The sequence below is a fragment of the Larus michahellis genome, unplaced genomic scaffold (assembly GCF_964199755.1).
Source record: "Larus michahellis unplaced genomic scaffold, bLarMic1.1 SCAFFOLD_153, whole genome shotgun sequence".
NCBI classification, from domain to species: Eukaryota; Metazoa; Chordata; class Aves; order Charadriiformes; family Laridae; genus Larus; species Larus michahellis.
This window is the reverse complement of record NW_027436291.1, coordinates 35,126-42,150: the sequence shown is the minus strand read 5'-3', so window position 1 is coordinate 42,150 and position 7,025 is coordinate 35,126.

Below are 7,025 nucleotides of genomic sequence, written 5' to 3'. Positions count from 1 at the left end.
GCTCTTTGGCAGCCGCTCGCGTGGCCCCACAGCCCGTGGGGCTGTGGGCTTTCCGGCGGCCATCAGCCTGGGCGACACCGTCTCCCAGGTGGGGCCCCCGCGCCAGCCTGCGAAGCATTTTCCGGTAGGGCCGCGGCTCTGGGGACAGCTCCCACGACCAAAGAGCCAGGAGGGAAAGCCGTGCCTCGTTGGAAAGCTCTTTGGCAGCCGCTCGCGTGGCCCCACAGCCCGTGGGGCTGCGGGCTTTGCGTCAGCCGGCACCCTCGGCGACACCGGTGCCCACGCGGTGCTGCCGCGCCAGCCTGCGAAGCATTTTCCGGTAGGGCCGCGGCTCTGGCGACAGCTCCCACGCCCGAAGAGCCAGGAGGGAAAGCCATGCCTCGTTGGAAAGCTCTTTGGCAGCCGCTCGCGTGGCCCCACAGCCCGTGGGGCTGCGGGCTTTGCTGCGGCCGTCAGCCTGGGTGCCACCGGCGCCTACGTTGCGCCGCCGCGCCAGCCTGCGAAGCATTTTCCGGTAGGGCCGCGGCTCTGGCGACAGCTCCCACGCCCGAAGAGCCAGGAGGGAAAGCCGTGCCTCGTTGGAAAGCTCTTTGGCAGCCGCTCGCGTGGCCCCACAGCCCGTGGGGCTGCGGGCTTTCCGGCGGCCGTCAGCCTGGGCGCCACCGGCGCCCACGTCGGGCCACTGCGCCAGCCTGTAAAGCATTTTACGGTAGGGCCGCGGCTCTGACGACAGCTCCCACGCCCGAAGAGCCAGGAGGGAAAGCCGTGCCTCGTTGGAAAGCTCTTTGGCAGCCACTCGCATGGCCCTAAAGCCCATGGGGCTGCGGGCTTTCCGGCGGCCGTGAGCCTTGGCGCCACTGGCGCCCACGTCGTGCCGCCGTGCCAGCCTGCGAAGAATTTTCCGGTAGGGCCGCGGCTCTGGCGACAGCTCCCACGCCCGAAGAGCCAGGAGGGAAAGCCGTGCCTCGTTGGAAAGCTCTTTGGCAGCCGCTCGCGTGGGCCCACAGCCCGTGGGGCTGTGGGCTTTCCGGCGGCCGTCAGACTGGGCGACACCGTCTCCCAGGTGGGGCCGCCGCGCCAGCCTGCGAAGCATTTTCCGGTAGGGCCGCGGCTCTGGCAACAGCTCCCACGCCCGAAGAGCCAGGAGGGAAAGCCGTGCCTCGTTGGAAAGCTCTTTGGCAGCCGCTCGCGTGGCCCCACAGCCCGTGGGGCTGCGGGCTTTGCGTCAGCCGTCAGCCTCGGTGACACCGGTGCCCACGCGGTGCTGCCGCGCCAGCCTGCGAAGCATTTTCCGGTAGGGCCGCGGCTCTGGCGACAGCTCCCACGCCCGAAGAGCCAGGAGGGAAAGCCGTGCCTCATTGGAAAGCTCTTTGGCAGCCGCTCGCGTGGCCCCACAGCCCGTGGGACTGCGGGCTTTGCGGCAACCGTCAACCTCGGCGTCACCGGCGCCCACGTGGCGCGACCCCGCCAGCCTGCAAAGCATTTTCCGGTAGGGCCGCGTCTCTGGTGACAGCTCCCACGCCCGAAGAGCCAGGAGGGAAAGCCGTGCCTCGTTGGAAAGCTCTTTGGCAGCCACTCGCATGGCCCTAAAGCCCGTGGGGCTGCGGGCTTTGCGGTAGCCGTCAGCCTCGGCGCCAGCGGCGCCCACGTGGCGCCGCCGCGCCAGCCTGCGAAGCATTTTCCGGTAGGGCCGCGGCTCTGGCGACAGCTCCCACGGCCGAAGAGCCAGGAGGGAAAGCAGTGCCTCGTTGGAAAGCTCTTTGGCAGCCGCTCGCGTGGCCCCACAGCCCGTGGGGCTGTGGGCTTTCCGGCGGCCATCAGCCTGGGCGACACCGTCTCCCAGGTGGGGCCCCCGCGCCAGCCTGCGAAGCATTTTCCGGTAGGGCCGCGGCTCTGGGGACAGCTCCCACGACCAAAGAGCCAGGAGGGAAAGCCGTGCCTCGTTGGAAAGCTCTTTGGCAGCCGCTCGCGTGGCCCCACAGCCCGTGGGGCTGCGGGCTTTGCGTCAGCCGGCAGCCTCGGCGACACCGGTGCCCACGCGGTGCCGCCGTGCCAGCCTGCGAAGCATTTTCCGGTAGGGCCGCGGCTCTGGCGACAGCTCCCACGCCCGAAGAGCCAGGAGGGAAAGCCGTGCCTCGTTGGAAAGCTCTTTGGCAGCCGCTCGCGTGGCCCCACAGCCCGTGGGGCTGCGGGCTTTCCGGCGGCCGTCAGCCTGGGCGCCACCGGCGCCCACGTCGGGCCACTGCGCCAGCCTGTAAAGCATTTTACGGTAGGGCCGCGGCTCTGACGACAGCTCCCACGCCCGAAGAGCCAGGAGGGAAAGCCGTGCCTCGTTGGAAAGCTCTTTGGCAGCCGCTTGCACGGCCCCACAGCCCGTGGGGCTGCGGGCTTTCCGGCGGCCGTCAGCCTGGGCGACACCAGCGCCCACGTGGTGCCGCCGCGCCACCCTGCGAAGCATTTTCCGGTAGGGCCGCGGCTCTGGCGACAGCTCCCACGCCCGAAGAGCCAGGAGGGAAAGCCGTGCCTCGTTGGAAAGCTCTTTGGCAGCCACTCGCATGGCCCTAAAGCCCGTGGGGCTGCGGGCTTTCCGGCGGCCGTCAGACTGGGCGACACCGGCGCCCACGTGGCGCCGCTGCACCAACCTGCGAAGCATTTTCCGGTAGGGCCGCGGCTCTGGCGACAGCTCCCACACCTGAAGAGCCAGGAGGGAAAGCCGTGCCTCGTTGGAAAGCTCTTTGGCAGCCGCTCGCGTGGCCCCACAGCCCGTGGGGCTGTGGGCTTTGCGGCAACCGTCAACCTCGGCGTCACTGGCGCCCACGTGGCGCGACCCCGCCGGCCTGCAAAGCATTTTCAGGTAGGGCCGCGTCTCTGGCGACAGCTCCCACGCCCGAAGAGCCAGGAGGGAAAGCCGTGCCTCGTTGGAAAGCTCTTTGGCAGCCACTCGCATGGCCCTAAAGCCCGTGGGGCTGCGGGCTTTGCGGCAGCCGTCAGCCTCGGCGCCAGCGGCGCCCACGTGGCGCCGCCGCGCCAGCCTGCGAAGCATTTTCCGGTAGGGCCGCGGCTCTGGCGACAGCTCCCACGCCCGAAGAGCCAGGAGGGAAAGCCGTGCCTCGTTGGAAAGCTCTTTGGCAGCCGCTCGCGTGGGCCCACAGCCCGTGGGGCTGTGGGCTTTCCGGCGGCCGTCAGCCTGGGCGACACCGGCGCCCAGGTGGGGCCGCCGCGCCAGCCTGCGAAGCATTTTCCGGTAGGGCCGCGGCTCTGGCAAGAGCTCCCACGCCCAAAGAGCCAGGAGGGAAAGCCGTGCCTCGTTGGAAAGCTCTTTGGCAGCCGCTCGCGTGGCCCCACAGCCCGTGGGGCTGCGGGCTTTGCGTCAGCCGGCAGCTTCGGCGACACCGGTGCCCACGCGGTGCTGCCGCGCCAGCCTGCGAAGCATTTTCCGGTAGGGCCGCGGCTCTGGCGACAGCTCCCACGCCCGAAGAGCCAGGAGGGAAAGCCGTGCCTCGTTGGAAAGCTCTTTGGCAGCCGCTCGCGTGGCCCCACAGCCCGTGGGGCTGCGGGCTTTGCGTCAGCCGGCACCCTCGGCGACACCGGTGCCCACGCGGTGCTGCCGCGCCAGCCTGCGAAGCATTTTCCGGTAGGGCCGCGGCTCTGGCGACAGCTCCCACGCCCGAAGAGCCAGGAGGGAAAGCCATGCCTCGTTGGAAAGCTCTTTGGCAGCCGCTCGCGTGGCCCCACAGCCCGTGGGGCTGCGGGCTTTGCTGCGGCCGTCAGCCTGGGTGCCACCGGCGCCTACGTTGCGCCGCCGCGCCAGCCTGCGAAGCATTTTCCGGTAGGGCCGCGGCTCTGGCGACAGCTCCCACGCCCGAAGAGCCAGGAGGGAAAGCCATGCCTCGTTGGAAAGCTCTTTGGCAGCCGCTCGCGTGGCCCCACAGCCCGTGGGGCTGCGGGCTTTGCTGCGGCCGTCAGCCTGGGTGCCACCGGCGCCTACGTTGCGCCGCCGCGCCAGCCTGCGAAGCATTTTCCGGTAGGGCCGCGGCTCTGGCGACAGCTCCCACGCCCGAAGAGCCAGGAGGGAAAGCCGTGCCTCGTTGGAAAGCTCTTTGGCAGCCGCTCGCGTGGCCCCACAGCCCGTGGGGCTGCGGGCTTTCCGGCGGCCGTCAGCCTGGGCGCCACCGGCGCCCACGTCGGGCCACTGCGCCAGCCTGTAAAGCATTTTACGGTAGGGCCGCGGCTCTGACGACAGCTCCCACGCCCGAAGAGCCAGGAGGGAAAGCCGTGCCTCGTTGGAAAGCTCTTTGGCAGCCACTCGCATGGCCCTAAAGCCCATGGGGCTGCGGGCTTTCCGGCGGCCGTGAGCCTTGGCGCCACTGGCGCCCACGTCGTGCCGCCGTGCCAGCCTGCGAAGAATTTTCCGGTAGGGCCGCGGCTCTGGCGACAGCTCCCACGCCCGAAGAGCCAGGAGGGAAAGCCGTGCCTCGTTGGAAAGCTCTTTGGCAGCCGCTCGCGTGGGCCCACAGCCCGTGGGGCTGTGGGCTTTCCGGCGGCCGTCAGACTGGGCGACACCGTCTCCCAGGTGGGGCCGCCGCGCCAGCCTGCGAAGCATTTTCCGGTAGGGCCGCGGCTCTGGCAACAGCTCCCACGCCCGAAGAGCCAGGAGGGAAAGCCGTGCCTCGTTGGAAAGCTCTTTGGCAGCCGCTCGCGTGGCCCCACAGCCCGTGGGGCTGCGGGCTTTGCGTCAGCCGTCAGCCTCGGTGACACCGGTGCCCACGCGGTGCTGCCGCGCCAGCCTGCGAAGCATTTTCCGGTAGGGCCGCGGCTCTGGCGACAGCTCCCACGCCCGAAGAGCCAGGAGGGAAAGCCGTGCCTCATTGGAAAGCTCTTTGGCAGCCGCTCGCGTGGCCCCACAGCCCGTGGGACTGCGGGCTTTGCGGCAACCGTCAACCTCGGCGTCACCGGCGCCCACGTGGCGCGACCCCGCCAGCCTGCAAAGCATTTTCCGGTAGGGCCGCGTCTCTGGTGACAGCTCCCACGCCCGAAGAGCCAGGAGGGAAAGCCGTGCCTCGTTGGAAAGCTCTTTGGCAGCCACTTGCATGGCCCTAAAGCCCGTGGGGCTGCGGGCTTTGCGGTAGCCGTCAGCCTCGGCGCCAGCGGCGCCCACGTGGCGCCGCCGCGCCAGCCTGCGAAGCATTTTCCGGTAGGGCCGCGGCTCTGGCGACAGCTCCCACGGCCGAAGAGCCAGGAGGGAAAGCAGTGCCTCGTTGGAAAGCTCTTTGGCAGCCGCTCGCGTGGCCCCACAGCCCGTGGGGCTGTGGGCTTTCCGGCGGCCATCAGCCTGGGCGACACCGTCTCCCAGGTGGGGCCCCCGCGCCAGCCTGCGAAGCATTTTCCGGTAGGGCCGCGGCTCTGGGGACAGCTCCCACGACCAAAGAGCCAGGAGGGAAAGCCGTGCCTCGTTGGAAAGCTCTTTGGCAGCCGCTCGCGTGGCCCCACAGCCCGTGGGGCTGCGGGCTTTGCGTCAGCCGGCAGCCTCGGCGACACCGGTGCCCACGCGGTGCCGCCGTGCCAGCCTGCGAAGCCTTTTCCGGTAGGGCCGCGGCTCTGGCGACAGCTCCCACGCCCGAAGAGCCAGGAGGGAAAGCCGTGCCTCGTTGGAAAGCTCTTTGGCAGCCGCTCGCGTGGCCCCACAGCCCGTGGGGCTGCGGGCTTTCCGGCGGCCGTCAGCCTGGGCGCCACCGGCGCCCACGTCGGGCCACTGCGCCAGCCTGTAAAGCATTTTACGGTAGGGCCGCGGCTCTGACGACAGCTCCCACGCCCGAAGAGCCAGGAGGGAAAGCCGTGCCTCGTTGGAAAGCTCTTTGGCAGCCGCTTGCACGGCCCCACAGCCCGTGGGGCTGCGGGCTTTCCGGCGGCCGTCAGCCTGGGCGACACCAGCGCCCACGTGGTGCCGCCGCGCCACCCTGCGAAGCATTTTCCGGTAGGGCCGCGGCTCTGGCGACAGCTCCCACGCCCGAAGAGCCAGGAGGGAAAGCCGTGCCTCGTTGGAAAGCTCTTTGGCAGCCACTCGCATGGCCCTAAAGCCCGTGGGGCTGCGGGCTTTCCGGCGGCCGTCAGCCTGGGCGACACCGGCGCCCACGTGGCGCCGCTGCACCAACCTGCGAAGCATTTTCCGGTAGGGCCGCGGCTCTGGCGACAGCTCCCACACCTGAAGAGCCAGGAGGGAAAGCCGTGCCTCGTTGGAAAGCTCTTTGGCAGCCGCTCGCGTGGCCCCACAGCCCGTGGGGCTGTGGGCTTTGCGGCAACCGTCAACCTCGGCGTCACTGGCGCCCACGTGGCGCGACCCCGCCGGCCTGCAAAGCATTTTCAGGTAGGGCCGCGTCTCTGGCGACAGCTCCCACGCCCGAAGAGCCAGGAGGGAAAGCCGTGCCTCGTTGGAAAGCTCTTTGGCAGCCACTCGCATGGCCCTAAAGCCCGTGGGGCTGCGGGCTTTGCGGCAGCCGTCAGCCTCGGCGCCAGCGGCGCCCACGTGGCGCCGCCGCGCCAGCCTGCGAAGCATTTTCCGGTAGGGCCGCGGCTCTGGCGACAGCTCCCACGCCCGAAGAGCCAGGAGGGAAAGCCGTGCCTCGTTGGAAAGCTCTTTGGCAGCCGCTCGCGTGGGCCCACAGCCCGTGGGGCTGTGGGCTTTCCGGCGGCCGTCAGCCTGGGCGACACCGGCGCCCAGGTGGGGCCGCCGCGCCAGCCTGCGAAGCATTTTCCGGTAGGGCCGCGGCTCTGGCAAGAGCTCCCACGCCCAAAGAGCCAGGAGGGAAAGCCGTGCCTCGTTGGAAAGCTCTTTGGCAGCCGCTCGCGTGGCCCCACAGCCCGTGGGGCTGCGGGCTTTGCGTCAGCCGGCAGCTTCGGCGACACCGGTGCCCACGCGGTGCTGCCGCGCCAGCCTGCGAAGCATTTTCCGGTAGGGCCGCGGCTCTGGCGACAGCTCCCACGCCCGAAGAGCCAGGAGGGAAAGCCGTGCCTCGTTGGAAAGCTCT